This window comes from Lissotriton helveticus, chromosome 5_1 (assembly GCF_964261635.1).
Source record: "Lissotriton helveticus chromosome 5_1, aLisHel1.1, whole genome shotgun sequence".
NCBI lineage: Eukaryota > Metazoa > Chordata > Amphibia > Caudata > Salamandridae > Lissotriton > Lissotriton helveticus.
Window position 1 is genome coordinate 1,580,928,522 of NC_136065.1, and position 22,082 is coordinate 1,580,950,603.

Consider the following 22,082-nt stretch of genomic DNA (forward strand, 5'->3'; position numbering starts at 1 on the left):
CATGCACTGCAACCTGTCAAGCCAAGCCTTCTTTTTAAATATTAAGTCACTCCCATGTAGGCCTTGTTGCCTAGAAGGCATGTCATCTAAAAGCAGAACATGTATACATTTAATGTTAACATGTCCTTACAGTGAATAGCACTTAAAAGCTATTTTCACTGTGGCAGGCCTAACTATCCTATGTAGAAAACCAGAGTACAGAATAAATATACTGTATTTCTGGAATAGGACCAGATAGAAAAATAATGAAACAACTATTTTTAATAGTTATTAAAAATCCAATTCAGTTGTGAAGTCAGATTTTTAAATACATAATACAAAGTATCTTTACCCTGCCTGAGGGCCCTAGAGGCTAATTTGAATAGGATCTCCCGCTTCTCCCAGCCAGTGATTAACCTTATACAGGTGTGAAAATGTTTGAAATTCCTCAGAGGAGACTGATTTGATGGGCCAGAAATTGCTTCTCTGCAGGGCCGGACTGGCTACCGGGCAGTTGTGTGTGCTGCCGTGCTGGGGGCTAATTTCGTTGATGGGCACCTGCGTGTGCAAAACGAAATCCGTTTTGCTTTTTTTATTTCAAATCGCAATTCAACGAAATAAGCCCCCACCACAGAGAAATTAGCCCCTAGCTCGGCAGCACACACAACTGCCCAGTAGCCAGTCCGGCCCTGCTTCTCTGGGCTCCACAGAATAGGCAGGGTAGGGACTATGGGAATCCTTTTTGACACTGCAGTGTTAAATCCTTCCTGAATATCAAGCCCTGCTTGACATGTCTGCTGGGTTTACATATGTTATGTTATGTTATTTAGGCTTTTAAAGTGCACTTATACCCAAGGGTGTCCTCGCGCTGAGCACTGTCTAAGTGGTATCCTTCTGCATCTGAATTATTCTGTGAACAACCACGTTTTCAACCCCTTCCTGAAAGAGAGGAGATCCGTGGAGTTCCTAAGATGCTTTGGAAGCTTGTTCCAGGCATTAGTTGCACCTAGAAAGACAACCCTTCCACCCCAATTGGCCTTTTTTGCCCTTGATACAATCATTCGCTTTGCTTCCGTGGAGAGCAGCACTCTCCCAGGAACGCACCATTGAAGGTGCTTTCTTAGGTATTCCGGGCCACTGCCCATCAGGGACTTAAAACCGTGCATAGTGCTTTAAATTGGGACTGTTGTTTTATAGGGAGCCAGTGAAGGTATCGCAGGCTGTTTCTGACTGGTGCGAACCTTGGAATTCCAGTTAGCAGCCTAGCTGGGGCATTCTGTACCATCTGGAGTCTGCTGAGATGTTTCTTTTGAATACTCAGGTACAAGCTGTTGCAATAATCCAGACGGGACAGAATGAGGGCTGAGACAGCTGTCCTGAAACTTTCCTCTGGAATGAAGAATTTTATTTTCCTCAGGGTTTTAAGGAGGAAAAAACTAGTTGAGACCACCCCACTGACCTGGTCCCCAAACGTCAGTGTGTTGTCCATAATCACCCACAGGTTCTTTTCTTTCAGATTGGGGAATGGGAGGGTGCCCATTTCATTATGCCACCAGTCTGGTGACCAGAGGTTGGGGTTGTTCCCGAAAATAATCACCTCTGTTTTGGCCTGCATTGAGCTTCAGGCAATTTGCACACATCCAGACCTTTACTGCTTTTATACAGTCCTGACATCTAGCATCTGTTTTGGCTTCTTTACCACGCTGAATAGACAGCAGAATTTGTGTGTCATCCACGTATGATGTTAACTGTAGCCCAAAGGATCTTATTAGGGCAGCCAGCGGACTCACATATATATTAAAAAGTGTGGGACTGAGGGAGGACCCCTATGGCACCCCACAGGGAAGGGTGAAAGGCTCTGACCTATCCCTCCCCAGATCCACGGTTTGTAACCAGTCAGCCAGGAAAGATTTCAATAGGTTCCAGGCCTTGCCCTGGACCCCAGCCTTCGATAGACAGCCCATCAACACATCGTGATGGACCGTATCGAAGGCTACTGATAGATCCAACAAGATCAGGATTGCTGAGCCTTCCTGGTCCACCGCCTCTCGAACCTCCTCCGTGGCTTTAATCAGTGCCAACTCAGTACTATGTCCCGCTTGGAACCCGTACTGAGTGGGATCCAGCATGTTGCTGTTTTAAAAAAACAGGTTAAGTTGCTCATTCATAGCCTTTTTCATTATTTTCGCCGGTAAAGGAAGTCGGGAGATGGATCTGTAACTGTGCGGATCGCCAGGATCCAGATTAGGTTTTTTAATCAATGGCAGAATTGAGGCTATTTTCCGAGCTGTAGGTCGGATACTGACCTAACTCCAATATAAGATTCAGCAACGGTGTCAGGGTTGCAGCAGTGACCTCATGGGTGTTTTTAATAACTGCTGCCAGACAGGGGTCTGGGGGGAAACTGAGTGACATCCCGTCAGCAGGTTGGTAACCTCCTTGAACTCCAATGGAGTAAAACTCTCTAAAATGGGTGCATTGTTAACTGCCTCCGGCTTTAACCCAACTGCCAACTCCCTGACCTCGCCCTGCTGTTTACAAAAGGAAGAGAAGATGACTTCCACCTTGTTAAGAAAGAAAGAGGCTAGTGCCTCGCAGAGTTCTGGGCTACTGTGCGAGGTGGGTTTGGGGGGGTTCATTAGACTAGCCCCGGTTTTAAAAAGGTCCCTCGAGGAGGATTTGGCTTCGGTAATCTGCTCAGCAAAATATGCTTTTTTGCTTCCATGTGTTGTTTTTTGTAGATTGTAAGGCTTGTTTTGTAAGTTTCCTTCTTATCAGAGCTATACCCGTTCCAACCTCTTGCACTCTGTTTTATGTTTCTGCAGGTAGTCAGAAAACCAGAGCGCAGAGGGAAGATCTCGTCTAGGGGTATATAGTTTGACTGGGGCCAATTTGCTACAGGCGGCCTTAATCCAGTTTTCATAGGCCACCGTGGCCTCCTCAACATTATTGGGGAGACTCGGGCCGTATCGTTCAGGACCTTCTCTAACTCCGAGCTGTCAATATTTTTCCAAGCTCGAATAGCTATCTTCTCCCTAGGCTTTGGTTTGGAATGGTTAGGTGGGGTCTGAAAATTAGAAAAAATAATGGCGGCATGATCGGTCCAGGGTAGAGGCGTGGAATTCATAAAAATTCCATTGAGAGTGCGCCCGGCCAAATGTGTGGGGCCTTCTACCCGCTGCTCGAGATTTCCTCCCATCATAATTTGCGTCAATCTTGAGGTTTCCACATCTGTGGCGTCCTCAAGATGAAAATTAAAATCCCCCAGCATTGTAAAAGATTTGGCACATAGCCCTCCCTCCAACACAGACCCAATAGAATCAAGAAATCCACCTCCAGGGCCAGGGACCTGGTAAATAAGCATGGCTTTGAAAGTGTCTTGAGGGGAGTGCCGCACACTGACTGACAGCGCTTCGCAGGCTGGGTTATACACTGTCACAAAAGAGGCCTCTAGGCTTTTATGATAAATAATAGCCAGCCCTCCTCCCCTCCTAAGAGGTCTATCTAACGTGTGGCAGAGAAAGTCTGGGGGTGAAACTTTCACAATATCTGGTCCTGAGGCGTTATCTGTCCAGGACTTTGTTATGAATGCCATCATGATGTTATGTTTCTCTATAAACAGAGCACATTCCAAACTGTGCCTTACCAGTGATCTGGCATTTACAAGTAGGCATTTGAACTCCGTAATGGTTCCCTGCTTACTTGGGCCTTCTTTCAGAATGGAAGAATGATTGCTGGGAAGCGATAACATTTGAGGAAGAGAGCAGAGGCAATTTGTGCACAAATTCGTCAATGCTTCTGGCTTAATGCAGGGCAAGAATCTAGGACAGTGCGTCTTACCCCCTTCTGGGTCCAGTCTCTTGAGGGTATCACCGGCATACACCCGGCGGTCCGACACCAAAGGTCCAGGGGGACTGGGCCTGAGCCCGGGCCGAGCGCGGACGGGCGCAGACGAGCTTGCATTAGGTACCCCAGCGGCTCGCCCGCTGCACGCCTCCGCTGCGCCGTCACATCAGCGTGCGTTTTTATGCTGTAACTAGCCCACTAACCTCCCCAATGCCGCCCGTCCCACCAGTAATGCCGGACAGCGTCAGGCAGCGTCAGCGGGCGATCCAAAGTTAGTGGGACCAGAGTGTCAGCCTAAGAGGTATCTGCAAAAGCAATTATAAGTGATTTAAAAGAGAAGTTGCATAAAATACGGCGCGCGTTAAAACAACTAACAGTCCTGGTGGGTATTGAACACAACCCAATACCATGAAGACAGAGCATATAGCACTTGGGGCACATTTGAAAGGGCCAAGACAGTTCTTGTGTATCCACTGTCTGGTTGCTAGAGGATACTGCTTTTGTCCTACAAGACTTCTGTCTCTGAGTTTGTTGTGCGTTTAGTACATGCTCCAAACTGGATTTTTAATGTTAGATGTGGGAGGACACAAGGATTGTTATAGTACACTATACACACACAAACGCACGCACGCACACACACACACGCCCTAAGAACCTAAGCTGAGTGTGGCGGAAGACTTTCACCATCTTGTATTTGCCCTCACACATTGAATTTTAGGCCTGTTTGCAGTAAGGCAAACAGGAACTGCTGCAAAAGTAGGAAGGTCATGGCCTGGGAACATTTGCCCCATTAATAAAGGAGGGGCAAGGAGTCAGCCCCAAGTGCTAGCTCGTACAAGGCATAAAGGTGCTCCTCCAGGTACCAACTTCACAAAAACTTAAAGGACTGGATCTGTACCTCCTTGCACCAAGGACAAATAAGTGAACTCCAGTGGTTAGTTGGCTGACCTCATTGGTGGCTACAGGAATCAAGCTGCAAGAGAGCTTTCTTGGAGGCTGGTCCTTACAACCATCTTTTCAGAAGTCGGCGCATCACAAGCAATGGCAGTATGGCCACAAGTTTGCGTTCTAACCTAGATAGGTCTTTTACATAGTAGAGCAACAGCACTTTAGGGGTGCAACTGACCTTGACGCCTACAATATCACCAATTATTTGCACCACCTCAGCTGAGTATTCTACCAGCGGCTGGCTTCCCATGCTAAATGGTAGAAACCTGCTGGGTCAGATTAGTATTATGTATAATAGGAAGCTCTATCTGGATCTATTCTTTGAAAAAAAGTCAGGAGAGCAATACAATCTGTGTAAGAACTCAAAATGGAGGAGGTTTTGACAGTAGTAAATGGGGACCTCTTTAGTTTGCATGCAGCAGTATTTCCAGTCCTCTGATCCAGTCTTCTCCCCCATATCTGTTTCCCACTTGTCCAGTACACGATTAGGGACTATAAGTTGCCCATTGCATATAGCCTGTACAACCTGGAAACCACTCTTCCACCCTCAGGATCTCTTATCATCTGTGTGAGTGGTACATACTCAGCGGGTTTGTTAGGGAATTATGACCATCTGTCCCTACCAAAAAAGGATTGGCTCAGAGGGTTTGGGATATTTTTAAATAAGTAGAAGCACTTAGTTAGACCTATCATTTTAATATTAGCCACCCTACCGGCCATGAACAGTGCGAGCAAGATCTAGGGTTCTACCTGATCACTAAGTCTGTCTAGCAATCCGCCGTAGCTGTCCTGCAGTAGCTGCTGTTTGCCTCAATTAATGAAAACACCAAGATACTGGACCAATGTCTTCCACCAGTATAAATGGTAGACCAACCGAGGTTGAGCCGAGGCATCTGTAAGTGGAAACATTTCAGATTTTCCCCATTTGATACAAATACCGACTAGTCCTCCAAAGCGTATTATTTCTGCACCCACTTGTACCAAGCACAACTTAGTTGACTCCAATGGTCAGTTGTCTGACCTCCCGTGTGACTACAGGAACACAGCTAGCTGCAAGAGGCCTTTCTTGGGGGGCGTTTCTTTCCACCATGAGGGTAATAAGTGGAGTGAGACTAATCTCTGGATTTTTATTGAAGAGCAGGATATAATCTACATACAATGATAATAGTACTCACTTCTCCGTGATGCTTCAGTGCAAGTGAGTAATTTGCAGCCATGTGGCAAAGGGCTCCATGGTGAGATCGAACAGCCTCTCATGCTGTAGGAGGGAGCTTCCCTATCTCCAGAGACTCCTGATATAAATCAGCCATCCGTGGCACTAGGAGAGCTTTGTGCGATGTGTAAAAATTCCACAGTAGGCCCATCGGATCAAGGAGCTTTGCTCACAGCTAGACCTTTTGCAAAAAAATAATCTCTTGTGTGTGTGTGGGTTTCTGTAGGAAGGTCCTAGCACCAGGGCTCGAGTCGGGGTACCACGCGGGTGGACGGCGTCCCCCCACTTATTTTACCGGGTGGACGCCGTCCCCCCTGCCAAACAGCTGGACTTCACTCTTTGGCCTCTCTGGGATGGGGAGCTCGGAGGTCACAGCACGCTGCTCACGCGCTGACTTCTCAGATGCAATTGCATCTAAAGTGTGAGAGAGGGGAGTCAATGAGCCCGATGGTGCAAGCCACTTTTCGTGACGTCACTTCCTGTCGTGACGTCACTTTCGGTGACAGCGTCCCCCCACTTCTGTTTTTTAGGTCTTGTGCCCTGCCTAGCACCTCCCTCTAGCCATGCAAGTGTGATATCCTCAAAATAATCATTAATATCTCATTGAATCTTCGTTAGCATGGACCTATATAGGTATTCATAATTGGATCTGAACTCTTGCAGTAAAATGGCACTCCCCTCCATAAGTTTGCCAGTGTGTCTTACCTAATAAAGTAAATACCTGTTCTGATGGCCTTCTTCAATAACCATGGGAAGGTTTTACAGATGCACTCACCCTCACGATAAGTGCTGGCACTTGCATCCCTTCCCAAGAAACAGCATTCACTGGCTACTTACTCCCTAAAGGCGAGAAGGGCCTAATTTATATAAGCTAGGAGCCCAGATTGTTTCTTGATATCAGACCTTTCACCAAATTCACACAGCTTGCTTTTAGCTGTAACTAGTGTGGCATGAATGGATCGCAATACTCCCGTCTGCCTCCCATGGACATACCCCCTTATGAATACTTTATAGTTCTCCCATACCACTAAGAATTTTTCCATCGAACCAGTGTTTAGATTAAAGAATTCAGTGACAGTGGTCTGCAGATCTGCGTGAAAGACTGCATTATTGAGGGCATTAGAGGGGAAGTGTCGCAGTCACCTCATCCTATGTGGGTTGGGAAGTTCCAACTGAATTAAAACTGGGGACTGATAGGGCAGAAACTACACAGGTGTTTTACATCAGTGATTCATGGCAGAATTTTAACAGAAATGAGCCAGAGATTATGCATGAATGAGTGTCATGGCCTGTGGAATAACAGGAATAGGCTCTATCTAGTCCTTTCCTCGTCCTCTATGCATCCTCAGCCCATTCATATCAAGCATGTGAGGGAGCACTTTGACAGTGCATGGATGATAGATTCTAGTAGGGTATCTGTCTGTGTGGCTCAAGCGTTAGGTTAAATTTCCCTCGTATTATGATATTGTGTGCACTGTGCTGCTTACACAGTGCAATATGTTATCCAAGAACTCAGGGGAGTCCATGTTGGGTGCATCGTTATTGGCAAATTGTACAGAGTACCTATCAAGATGAGAAACTTGCCAATCGGATCTTTATGTAGATGTAAGAGTTGAACACATATCGATCACATTATCAATAGGGAAACTCACCTTTGCATATGTACTGTGTTATATAAAGTATCTACACTGCCCCCCATCCGCCTGAGAAGAAACCAGCATCGTCCTGACCAAGGTAATTTTCCTGCAGTAAGGCTATCTCAGTGCCATGCCTTTCAAGATATTCTAGTATTAACATTAGCTTCTTAGGATTACTCATTCCACGCACATTCCATGTTATTAAATTAGTGACTGTCTCTGGACCGCTCATGTCAAAGTGTATAATATCATACTGATTGTGGCTTTGGCTGGTATCAAGATGCAACCATGAGGTATGTGGATTAACAGGAGTATAACATCAATACTACATCCACAACCAGTTCGGCAACCACCATCACCCACCACTCCCCACCCCTCTCCCACAGTGGAAACCCCAGCTATGAGTGAAATCTCGAATAACAGATTAATGTAACTTTGTTAATTAACATGCTATTTGCATGGGAGGGAGCTATTGTCAACCATCCTCAAACTCTAAATCATTGGTTCTGTGGAACCATCAGTGGCTGCTGACTGCTCGGCCACAATTATGGCAAATTGTAGAAATTTAGCGACTGGAGTTCCATGGGCAAAGTAATGCCCCCTATTTCGGCAACTGATCATCTATCTGTCCTGGCATGATTTATTAGGACATGGGTGTATTGTCACTCCTACTAAACGGTGCAGTGCTCGAGTGACAGTGTGTCCATCTCAACTATGTCCAGACCAAAAGAAGAGAGGGCAGGGCATAGACAAACCTTAATTGTTAGCCTATTTCATTGTTCATCTGAATCATGGTCAGTGGAACCACCACGATCCCTGGGACCAGCATCTCGAGTTACAGCCTTCACAAACTTAATCGCCTCTTTATGGTTGCTGAATAGCTGGGCTTGGTCTTTGTGTTGCACCCGGAGACGGGAGGGATGTAACATAGTATATTTAATGTTCCGGGACCTCATTCATTTTTTATGCCTCTTCTAACGTTCTTCTGGCCTCTTGGAACGCTGCTGTAAAACCTGGGAAAATGGAGAGTTTGTTGCCCTGATGCCGAAAGAGAATGTGCAAGCAAATTGTGCTGAAGCTGAACAAGCAGTCCAAGAAGGAGCCCTCAGAGCCTGGAAGGAAGTCCATCATCTAAAGTGTCCCCCAGAGGAGAATGAGGATGTGGGTGAAGAGAGAAATAGGAGGACACTGAGAAAGCCCCAGTTTCATGGGAATGTTCTCTTCAAGGAGCAACATCACCAGCTGTATGTCCGAATACAGTTTTCCCATCAGAGCTGGAGGACAGACAGGCAGAGATGGCCTTGAAGTTGTAGCAGATTACACTTGCTCTTGAAGATACAAAGTTAGCTGCTCAGAAGAAGAAGGCAGCTGTACCTCCGAGGCATCTGAGGAGGGACAGGCAGCAGAAACACTTGCACCGGAGGAAAAAAAGCTGACTTTGGTCTTAGAAGAAAAGAATACTGTGTTGGCCCATGCCACAAGTCAGCGCAAAATAAATTTGAGGTGCCGTCTGGCCACTGAGTCCAGTGATGGTGGCAGTGATACTGACGTGCCTAGAGAGGTAAATGCAGAGTCCATATCTCCAGAGACCTGGTGCTTAGTTTTGTGGTGGGGATAACATGGATACGTGGTTTGCATCTCATGAGGTGACTTTGCAGGTGCATCGAGTCCCAAAGGAGGACTTGGAGGTTAAGCGGTGGGAGTTCATGCCTATTGTCGGAAGGGATACACTATTAGCCCTAGATGCATCTAACCAGGTTAGTTATGCCCCTCTGAAGGAGGTCCTCATGTGTCAATTTGGCTTAACCCCATAAAAGTATCCCCTGAAGTTTAGGGCTAGCCAGAAGCATTCGCACCTGCCTTAGGAGCTTTTAGGGGCTCACTTAGAAAGAGACTAGATGGTTGGGTGAAGGGCAGTAAGGTGAAGATTTACGATCATCTGTATAAGTTGATTATAAGGGAGCACATCATAAGTAATTGCTTTACAGAATTACACCTGCACTTGATAGATTGCAAGCTTACTGTGCCCAGAGAGCTTGGGGAAGAAGTTGACCTCTAGTGCAACACCAGAGCGACGAAGAAGGTAACCAGGAGTGAGCACAAGAAGGGTGGTACATATTGACCTCTTCAGAGGGATGGGAAAGGCCAGGATAATACAGAAAAGGTCACTAAATGGTCCCAAAAGAGTTTTGAGGGGAAGAGCACTTCAAAGTAGAAGGGAATTTTGTATGGGAAGATGTCCATGAATAAGTATAATTGATTGGTGTGCAGTTCCTAAGCGTAAGAGGGAGTGTTCAGGTCTGTAAAAAAGTGCCCTCACACACCCGAAGGATATCATGCTTCATCATATGGGCCTGCCCCTCGTCGGGCCGGTGCTACAATGCCCGACGGGCACCCGCGAAGGAGCTGTTTGATGTAGATCTTTTTGGTGAAGCCGTTTGGTGCATGTGGGTATGTGGAATAAGTAGTGTAGTGAGTGCAATGTGGTATTAACATAGGTTTAGGGAGACCCTATTGCCTACATTTTATTCCTAGTGCTCACTAACCTAACTAAAAACAATGGCGCCCTAGCCAGGTATAATGATCCTAAAGGGCATGTGGGGTATTTAAGGTTGACATGTTTCTTGCCTAATGTAGCCCCTAACGGATCTTGTGGCAATTCATTAGGACCAGTGGTTTAAAAGAAGTATCATAAGTCTTACACTACTGCAATGCTGGTGCTAAAAGTACAAGGAATGCAATAGTTACCAGCTTTGCGAGTGAATACCAGGTCCGATTTACCTATATACAAGGTTTCCAATGCTTCATATAAACGACCATTTACATATATATGTACAGTATATAGCGCTAGATAGAGCTAGATAGAGTGATCAGTGCTGGTGAACAATGGTTCATTTATGCAACTTGTCAATGGCGTTTCGACCCTGTGTGCAGTGTAGGGTCTCTTCCGGACCTATGATCGTAGGGCTCGCTGAAGATTCTTGAGGCAGAAAGGCAGCTGCCTGAATACTATCATCAAGGTACATTTGCAGCATGTGCAGCTCAAAGAGTCTACATGGAGAAGCTCAAACACCCAAGGACTGAAGTCTAGGAAGAAGGCAGCATGTAGAATCCTCACAAACTCTGCATGCAGCAGCATAGGCATGTGATACTGATCTTAAGGAAGATGGCAGCAGGTGAAAACCTTAGAAAAGTCGAAACTCAAACTTCTTGTTACAACTAAGGATCACTGGGTTGGAATCCCAAAGAAGCTACACGCAGAAGCATGCGTGCGAGTATTGAAGTAAAGGTCATGACTACATATATGACCCTAGAAGAAGCTGATGGCAGTGTGACATTGCATCTTATTGCTTCATGTTGCTTCATGTGATTACTCTCTTATGTTCTAAGTAGAATATTACTATGTAGAAGAGTTCCTATTCTTAAATGGAATATGTTGATGTTTAATAATTCTGTATGTGTCAGTTACTCTGGGGCAGTTGATGGCTGGGGTGAATAAAATGAACCTGAGACTTACCTGATCCTTGTGAGTCTCCCTTCTTCAGAGAACACCACATTCATTTGGTGATGAGGTGGTCTGACCCCAATATCAGGAAGGCTCTCTATTTCCGAACCGCATCTCCTTTCTTTTCCTGAATTTATAAAAGAAACTGAGAAGCGTTGTTTCGACCTTCTCCGGCTAAGTACTTTACGACTCTTGATTTAGCGCCTGCATATCATCAAGTGGAGCTCGAGAAGTCTTCCCATGATTTAACTGCGTTTGTAACTCCAATGGGTACTTTCAAATTTCTTAGGATGCCTTTTGGGCTAATTTCGGCAGCATCTGTTTTTCAACTGATTATGTACAATGTGCTCAAAGGTCTCAGAGGGGTTAAGTGCTATCAAGACGATCTGCTAATTTATGGAAGTACCAAAACTGAACGTTTTTTGAGAGTGTGTGCGGTGTTGAAAAGTCTAAGAAAAACTGGATTGACACTTAAAAAAGAGAAGTGTAAGTTTGAGGTGGTAGAGGTCAATTATTTAGGTCATTGCATCACTGGTCAAGGTGTTTTCCAAGGAAAGAACTTGTTGATACTATTGTGAAAATGAATGAATCTTGTAACAAGGAGGAGTTATTATCTTTTCTGGGTATGGTTGAATTTTACGCTAAGTTTATCCAAGATTAGGCTGACAAGACACAGAATCTTAGGAGATTGACAGGTAAAAATGTGATGTTTGAGTGGAGTCATGAATGTGCAAGAGAATTTCTTTCTGTAAAGGAGGATTTAAAGAAGGCTCCTTCATTAAAAGCGTTTGTACCTGGTCATCAAACCTTCATATTTACTGATGCTAGTGTTAAAGGTATAGGAGCAGTTCTTCTTCAAAAAAATTGTGGTGTAGAATATTTGATTGCTTGTGCTTCTAGGTACTTGAGGGGTTCGGAATTGAATTATTCGGTCATTGAAAAGGAGTCGCTAGCGATCTTTTGGGGTTTGAGAAAATATAAGAATTTATTATGGGGTACGAAAGATCACAAGCCATTAAAGGAAGTATTTTCTAAGTATGGGCGAAATTTGCAAATTCGCAGTACGCGAATTCGCGCAAAAGTGAATCCGCGGTCCGCAAAATCAGCGTTTTTTTTGTGTGTGTTCCCGGGGCGCTTTGCGTGTTCGCGGGGTCTTTTTCAGGGCGTCGACCGCGAAGTTACCCATGTGGTCGTACATGGGCGCTGCCATCTTGTTTTCAGTGTTCGCGTTGCGTATTTCCGTTTCCAGGCGCTCGTTGCATGCTCGCGTCGGGCATTTCCTAAGTGCGGGGCACAATTACGTGTTCGTGTGCTTGCGGGCGAAATATCGTGCGAACTTACCCACGTGATCGCAATGGGCGCGGCCATCTTGTTTTTCATTCACTGCTATGGTTCTGGGCATGCTTTTTCAATCCTTCCCTAATCTTTGCAATCCTTTCTTTCTTTTAACTTTTTTTGATCTTTTGTACTCATTATCTATCCCTCTATTTTTCTACATCTATATTTTGTGTTTTTTTCAACTTTTCGTTACTTTAAAAACTACTTTTTTTACCTCTTTTATTTTATTTACTTTTTCCCTATTCTTTCTTATTTTTTATTTAACTTTCCTGTCCAGGATCATGGCAAAGGGAGCCGGAAGAACCAGAAGGGGAAGGGTCCCGCACCCCGTACCCGGCTCCCATGCGGGCGCTTAAGGGGGGAGGCAGTAGTAGCCCGGGAGATCTTCAGCGCGGTGGAGGTGGCCGCACTGATTTTCTACGTCCAGCGCCACCTCCCCAAGACCGTCGCGGCAGGCCCAGTACCGGGTACGGACTCCGGGAGCGTCGCAAGCTATGGGGGAAGGTGTGCCGAGCCATGTATCGGGAGTCTGGGGTCCGATGCACCGGTGGTTCGACATCCTGGACCGGGAACACGACCTGCTCGACCTGTTAGGCGTCGAGAAACCTGGGCTTGGTGAGTAGTAGTAGCTATTTAATCACTACTCTGTTTTCTCCTGCTCTATGTTATCATATTGCAAATGTTTGTTTTTTCCAAAGAGCAAGAGTGCTGCCGATTACAATGCAGGTAAATTATGTTTCAAAATCTTCTGTGGTTGAAGGTGCTCGCCTGCTCAGTGGCGGTGCTACTATGCTTACTTGTTTTCAACTTTGTGCTTATTTGGCCTGATTGATTATGTATGAGTGTACTTTACAGAACTGCGTAATGCTAGACACACATTGCAGGTAAATTATGTTTCAAAAGCTTCTGTGATTGCAGGTGCTCGCCTGCTCACTGGCGGTGCTACTATGCTTACTTGTTTTAAATTTTGTCATCATTTGGCCTAGGAGATGATTATGTATCATTGTACTTTACAGAACTACTTAATGCTAGACACTAGAGACTCAAGTCCAGTCTTTCCTTTGTACTCCTGCCACTAAGAAGAGATAGTGGTGGTGATCATGACGGACTGTGTCTGTCACTTCGCGTGCTGCGGAGTGCTGCCTGCCAGTCCTAGTAGAACCTTTTTGTAGTTGGTTTAGTGAGTTACATAACTTTCCAAGTAGACAGTCTGCGAATCCAGCAATACTAATATCCTAGTAGACCACATCAGATAGGTCAATACATTTAGTGCAATTGTTGTCTATTTCCCCAAAATAATTTGTTATTGTTTTTTTTAAATGTTTGATTTGGTTGACAACAATCATCTATGTTTGTGCCTTTCTTTCATGTTGTACATCAGCTTCCCCCAGGGGCAAGAGGACACAGGAGGAGGTAGCGGCGCCGGCGAAGCAGGAACTTCACCAGGAAGGCCAGGATAGGTCCGCCGAGGGCTCCTCTGCTGGCCCCAGTAAGTTTTCCTGTTAATAATATTAATCATGATTCTTCCCTATCTTTTACAGCACCTATTTTTTCCAAACGTTCCTCATTCTATTTTTTCCTAAATCGTCTTTGACCTTCTTGTAGACTGTTTCTAAATTCTTATCCTGCCTCTACTATGACTCCCTGTGGTACTACTAGATTATTATTAGTCTGTCTGTGTAGCTAACTAAGCTTGCACAGTTGGCAAAAGGTGTTAAACAAAACTCCTATTCTATTCAGCAATAGCTCTATGCACTGAGTGCAGTCCTCTGGGTTGTCCATAATGTCTATTGAAGTCTTCTAAATGTTTATGCTTTGACAATTCCCAACAATAAAATGTCAATGGCCACCAAGAATAAGATACTAGTTTACTTTTTGATTGGATAGGAGGACAATCCATACTACTACTGTTGCAGGGACTATTCTGCACAAACAGAACTATGGACAAGAAATAGGGCATTGGTTATAAATTATAATAGGCGCAGTTAGACTTTCCACATACCTCAGTCATAACAGAAGTTGAACCCCCAATCTCCTTACTGACTAGCTAGTGTGTCAGAGTCATTATTTAGCTCCCGAATGCAGCGATGATCCCCAATGATTATACAACCCAGAACATAAGACTAAGGAGTCAGAGTCCCGACCTCTCAGAGCCATGGACTCATGTTTGCAAATTGCAAACCCTTTTGCTCACTCACTCATGACCAAAAACCAGAGTCTATGTAAGTTTTAAAGCTTTATTAAAAGTAAAAACATTTATTAAAATCAACTTCATTTAAGATAAACGGTGAAGGATTCAAAACTGAAAAGTGGCTGTTTTCACACATTAATTGTGGGAGAGACCTCACCTGGTTGGAACTTAAAGTCTTGGTGGGGATGAATCGTTGACGACTCCGTCCAACATGATATGATAATGATCTTGCTTTTGTTCTTAGAAGGGAAGCTTCTGTCTGTTATGAAAAAAATGGTGCGTGTTAAAAAGCAAGCATTCATCAGTTGTGCCGAAAAGTGTAGCATCACATGTTATGGCTAAGCATAAATAAAGAACACCCTTCCCTGAAGAAAGGGAAATTTGTAGTTTAGACTAGAGTCACAAATTAGTAAATTTGTTTATGTAGTACTAGTAACATTTTTTCATTCCTAGACAAAATAGGGAGTGGTGTATATGGCATCTAAAAATATGAAATGTATTTTATAGGCGGAACATCGCCACAGCCAAGCACCAGTGCCGGGGCCAGCGCGGAGGTGGGCTTTCCAGGGTCGGATGCGGTGCAACAGCCATCAGGAACTGCTGTGAGGGATGCCACGGGAGTGGCGGGCAGTGGTAAGCTATTATATTCCGTTACTTATTGAGATTGCAGACTGCAGAGTGGGCTCTCTGCATGGGTGTATATGTTGTACAGTACAAGTACACTTTACTGTTAAGAAGACTTACAAATTTAGAACTAAGTTTTTGTCAACCTGGTAGAAGACATTCACCCTTGACTTCTCATTAGCAATAGCATTAGCGGCAGGAGTTGACGTGTAACCAATGGCCTCCTCTAAATTTGACTTCAACTCAGCTGTGAAAGTTTTATCGAGAAGCCAAGTTAGATCAGAGATGAACTTGATGGATGGGATGAACGAAAAGGGAAAGAAGGGTGTAAGGAAGGATGAGCGAGGTAAAAGTAATGACTGGCAAAGAATGATATGTGTTTTTGAATGCTGCCCGAGGTGGCTGGGAATATGATGCATGGCCGGTTGAAGGCTGAAGCAAGGATAGGTGGAAGGAGAAAGGAAAGAGGACTGCCTGGGTGGGTGAAACAGAAACTGTATGTGTGCGCAATATATCCTTTGGTTCAAATTCAAAGGCAAGTCAAGCATGGATGCATGGCTGGCGGTTTCCAAAATAAAGTAAAAAGGTCTTTTTTCCGTGAGAAAAAGTAAGGTTTGTCCAGTTGAGACATTAAGAAGAATGATTGACATTTACTTTGAATGGATGGATGCCTGGATCATGGTACTCGGGTGCAAGTTGACTGCGCTGGCATTATGCCGGCTTCCACGAGTTTACGTACCAATTTCGCTAAACAAGAGAGAAGAAGAAGAAGACTGGTATACTGTCTGAGTCTAATGTAGTGAGTCCATATAGTCTAGTAGAATTCCTGAAACTCCCACTAATGTTAGAGCTGAGGCTGACGAAGTGGGAGGTTAGATAGATACAGGCCACAAATGTTATGTACTGTGCTTGCAAGTTGCTAGTGCTACTGTGACACAACTTTCTGCTGAATTATTTTGTGTTAATCTTAAAAAGCATTGGTTACAGTATGTTTTTCTTTCTTCATATAGATGCTCCTTCCAAACTAACACGGAAGGAGCTGGCTAGACGTTCACTGCAACGGAAGCTGGAGGCGATTGTCACTCACGAAATGGCCATAGTTCTTCGGTAAACCGACAATTATGATCCATCCATACCAGTGAGTGACTGTAAAGAAAAAAGATATTATGTAACTTTGATCATCAAGACTCATCATCATGGTATATTGGCAAACTCAATGTTGTTCATGCAGTCGCAGTCTACACACACAGTGAGTCCAAGGACATTTTGCATATTAAAAAAATGCAACGTAGTGGCCCCTGCAGTAGAAGAATTTGTATTAAACAAGGTAAAAAAACACAGAGTAGACTTGAGTTACATTTAGTGTGTAAAAGATTAAATAATAACAGAAGACATATGATGATTCATTTCATGCACAACTATCAGGTTCCATTCATTTTCAGGTCCGATCACCTCCACAGCTGCTTTGGGCAAGCCCCGTCAGGTTTCTGAGCGACTGTCTTTTCGTGGAACTTGGAGGGAGAGATTGGCCCGTTTCTGGATACGGAGAGAGATCGCTGTTCTATCCCTTGGCGGTCCCAATCTTTGAGGCGGTCAGCGTTCTAGTGTATTTACTGATCCGCCATTTTGTGCGCTCGCGGACATTTCACGGCGCACTTCAACTGAGAATTTCGCGGCAGTTAGACAAACTTTCCTGAGCTCCTGAGTTTTCCCGCAAACCCTCGTTAATTCCGGTTTGGGGTTCTCGGAGTGTTTAGTTATCCCCGTATTCAGTCTGTTCCTGATTGACGAGCCTTGAGGTGTTCTCGAATTGCCTCTTCGTCCCCTCAGCAGTTCTTCCAGTTTTGAACTTGTGTCATGATAGCTGAGGAAGATTGCTCGTTGGCTCGTTCCATTCCTTGTTCCAGTTGACAGCTGAACTCGTAGGTGTCCCGCTTCTTTGAATCTTCATCGGGAGTACGGGTAAGCTGTCAAATCTTTCATTGTATGACAAGCTGTCGTTAAACCTTCTATGCGTGCAAGTACGACCTACCTGAGCAAGGAGCAGTCCAGTCATCCCAGTCTAATTCAGCATGGGCTATTTCTTGTGAAAGACTGTCCTTATTAAGAGTAAAAACCTGCGTATTTAGAAGAGAAGTCAACTGACAAGCTTCAAGTATATAGGGGTATTGTTATATATGCATATGTAGGATACTCTTGTTTACCGCCATTTCTTCGGACCTTCATTCCTCTCCAGGAGGCTCCATTCTTCGGCTTCTATTTATAAAGACTTTTCCTTTCTACGAAGCACGCAGTTAATTTCAGAGAGAGGCACTTTCCACACACTTGCAGGTATATCGAGAGTGGGGCCAATAAATGTATTGGAGGTATTGGCAAGTAGTGTTAGAGAATGTATTAATCCTGTGATAAATGTTTCAGGTTACTTCAAAAGAAAAAGACGAAGACGAGAAGAAGACCTCTGTGTGGTAGTCTCTCTGTTTGTTATCCACTTCCCCTTTCCCCCTCATTCCTGGGCTTGGAGTCCTCCGAGACTAGGGGTGTTTGGGAATTGGGAAAATCTCTTCAGTGAAGCTTAGCGGTTGCCCCCGCGGAATCTGGAAATTACAGGTACGACTTCTGACAGATTGAAGTGCCTTAATTACCTTCCGTCTGGGCAATATGGCTGAGGGTTTAGATGTCAAGGCTTTAGCTTCCATTTTAGAGGGGTTACAAAAGCAGTTGAGTGAGACTAGAGAGGAAGTTAGGAAGTCCAATCAAGAAGCTCATAATTTGCGCCAGAGACTAGATGAACTTACCGTGAGTCCTAGTCCCAACTTTGGAGGAATTAAGTCCCCAACCTTTGCCCCTTTACCCTCTTCCTCCTCAGCCTTGACTACTCAAGTGGTACATGCCATGTCCCCCACAATTCCTTTGGCCCCCCCCGAAAGATTTCAGGGAGATCCCCATAAAGCTCAAATCTTTCTCACACAGTGTTCTTTGCATTTTCTTTGTAAGCCCATCTTGTTCAAGGAGGATCAGTCCAAGGTGGCGTTTGTGCTGTCGTACCTGAGTGGCGATGCTGCAGCGTGGTCCTTGCCTTTGGTCGCATCAAATGATCCAGTTTTGTATAAATTTGAGGATTTCAAGACTGAATTTTTACGCATCTTCGATCGAAGAACAATATCTCAGACAACGGATAATGAGTTATTGGATCTGAAGCAGGGAAATAAGGAACTAGTGGCATATCTGGCGCAGTTCAATAAATTGATAGTCGAAACCAGCTGGCCAGAGGCAAAAAGGGCAGCAATTTTTTACAGAGGATTGAAAGACGAGTTAAAAGATGGTCTAGCCCAAATTCCAAAAAGGCCAACTGATGTTTCAGAGCTCATAGATTTAGTACTTCAAATTGATCAGCGGCAATCTGAAAGACGAAGTGAGCGACGGAGAGATACAAGGGTATTTCCACCCCGATTTGATCGAGTTAGGTCAGAACCAGTGAAGAGTCAAGAGGGAAATCCTAGTGAAGAACCCATGCAGATCGGAACTGTTCGTGGTCCACTCACTCAAGAAGAGAGAGAGAAAAGGAAAGCTTTGTATGTATTGCGGCCTTTCAGGTCATTTTGTGAAGGAATGTCCAAAGAAACCAAAGACCAATTCATGGGTAAAAGGCAAGCTCCACCAGTAGACGGAGTTGCTCTGGTGGAAGCGAACAAAGAGACAACTCCCAATCCGCAACTTTTGGCCAATACCCTACAATCTGCTGCTCCGCATTTGATTCTCTCTTGTAAGATCTCCTTCGGAGATTCCAGAATTGATGAAGTCTCAGTCATGGTGGACTCAGGTGCTACTGGGAACTTTTGTGACCTCCAGTTTGCCAAAACTTTGGGAATTCAGTTTAAGAGAAAATTAAGACCTGAGCCTGTGCGAGCGGTGGATGGCACCAATTTGTCCTCTGGCCCAATTGTTTTTGATACTGAAGTCATTCAGGTGCTGGGTCCAGGAGAACATCGGAGTTATATAAATTTTAATCTCATTGATGCTCCACAGTTTCAACTGATCTTAGGTTTGCCCTGGCTCACCGAGCACAACCCCAAAATTGATTGGGCAAATCGTACTGTGGAGATGAATTCAACTTTCTGTCAAGAACATTGTTTTCAATCTTTGCCAATGACTCAGAGATCAACCATGTCTTCTAGTTTGGCTCATCAAATTCAGATGATATGTACAGTGGAAGTTCCAGACATTCCAGAAGAGTATCAAGATTTGAAGGAAGTGTTCAATGAAAAAGAAGCACAGAAACTTCCTCCTCATCGGGAGTACGATTGTAGGATCGAATTAGAACCTGGGGCCTCTTTACCTTGTAGTCGCATTTATGCCTTATCTGAACCTGAGAATCTCTATTTGAAGCAGTATATAGATCAAAGTCTTGCCAGCGGATTCATTCGACCATCCCAGTCTCCGGTGTCTTCTCCCCTATTTTTTATCCCTAAGAAGGACGGATCGTTGAGGACGTGCATAGAATATCGTGCAATTAATCAGGTCACCAAGAAGAATCGCTACCCGCTACCCCTCATATCTGAACTTTTAGACCAAGTCAAGGATGCTTGCATCTATACCAAATTGGATCTAAGAGGGGCTTACCATCTGGTGCGTATGGCTGAAGGGGAGGAATGGAAGACGGCTTTTCGGACGCGGCTGGGGTTATTTGAATACCAAGTGATGCCGTTTGGATTGTGTAATGCCCCAGCTGCCTTTCAGCATTTTGTAAACGATGTACTTCGAGAATTTTTGGACCGATTTGCAGTTGTGTACATCGACGATATACTCATTTTTTCCAACAGCCTTGAGGAACATGTGATTCATGTGCGGGCCATTTTGGAGCGTCTGTTGGAGTATCAACTTTTTGTGAAATTGGAGAAATGTATTTTTCATTCGTCTAGGGTGGAATTTTTGGGTTTCATCCTCTCCCCAGAAGGAGTTTCTATGGACAATTCAAAGTTGCAGGCAATTAAGTCGTGGCCAGCTCCAAGATCAGTCAAAGAAATACAAAGTTTTTTGGGATTCGCCAATTTTTACAGGCGATTTATTCCGAATTTTTCTGAGAAGGTGAGCCCCATCACTCGGTTGCTCAAGAAAGATGTGCGATTTGTCTGGGGAAAAGAAACAGAAGAGGCTTTCCGGTTGTTAAAGGAAGCCTTTACTTCAGCTCCAGTGTTGCAGCATCCAGATTTGAGAGAACCATTTTTCATTGAAGCAGATGCGTAAAGTTTGGCTATTGGGGGGATCCTTTCCCAACGTCAGAAAAATACAGGACAGCTACATCCGGTGGCTTATCATTCCCGGAAATTGTCACCAGCAGAAGTAAACTATTCCATTGCAGACAAGGAGCTCTTAGCTGTAAAAGAGGCTTTCAAGATTTGGAGACACTATTTGTTTGGAGCAAGACATGTGATCACAGTCTTCACGGATCATCGTAATTTGCAATTTCTTAAATCAGCCAGAACTCTTTCTCCTCGGCAATTGAGGTGGTCACTCTTCTTTGCAGACTATGATTTCGTACTGACTTATAAACCAGGGTCGGCCAATGGAAAGGCAGATGCGCTTTCTCGTCTAGGTTTGGGCGGAGAATCAGAAGTCAAGAAGGAAGGCCATATCATTTCACAAGAGAAGATCGTAGCCATTGTAGCTGAGGATGATTTAGGAAAACAGAATCAGAGAAGAATTCGCTGGAGAAGAGTTCCGGAATTGGAAGATGGAAGGACCAGATCGAGAAGTCATTGATGGTAAACCATTTTTTCAAGGGAAGATTTTTGTTCCAAGTGAAGAACTTCGGGTTGAGATTATTCATCAGTTTCATGATAACCAATTGGCAGGCCACAAGGGAGCGATCAAGACCTTGGATTTGATTAAAAGAACTTTTTTTTGGTCTGGCATGGACGCTCAGGTGAGACAGCACGTCGCCACTTGTGAACAGTGTGTTAAGGGCAAGAGTGCAAGACAGTCCCCGCAAGGTCTTCTCATGCCTTTGCCAGTGGCCCCGTCTCCTTGGCACACCCTTTCCATGGATTTCATTGTAGAATTGCCATCTAGCCAGGGTTATTCAGTGATTTGGGTGGTGGTAGATCAGTTTACCAAGATGAGCCATTTCATTCCATTAAAAACTTTACCAAATGCTTCCCAATTAGCTACACTATTTATTCAGCACATTGTAAGATTGCATGGAATTCCTAAGGTGATCATTTCTGATCGAGGCCCACAGTTTGTGTCTCGATTTTGGAAATCATTCTTAAAAGGACTTGGTGTAGACTCTCGTTTGTCCACCAGTTTCCATCCAGAGACGGATGGACAGACTGAGAGAGTGAATCAGGATCTGGAGCAGTATCTTCGCATGTATTTAATGGATCAAGAAGGAGAGTGGCCTTCTTTATTAAGTACTGCAGAGTTTGCTTATAATAATTCAGTTCACTCAGCCACGGGTTTCTCACCATTCTTTCTAAATTCTGGTCGTCACCCAAATATGCTAGTGGGAAAAGAAGAGTTAGAAGTTCCAGCTGCAGAAGAAGTGATTAAAAATCTGCAAAAGGCTTATCAGTTAGCTTCCTCAAATCTCACTAAGGCAAAATTGGATTATAAAAGGCAGGCAGACAAGAAACGTAGAGAGAGTCCAATTTTTGAGCCTGGAGACCAAGTCTGGATTTCCACTCGTCACATGAGGTTGAAAGGAAATCGTAAGTTCCAGCCAAGATTTGTGGGTCCTTATCCAGTAATTCGGATGGTAAACCCAGTTAGTGTCAGAGTAGCTCTTCCACAATCTTTGAAAAT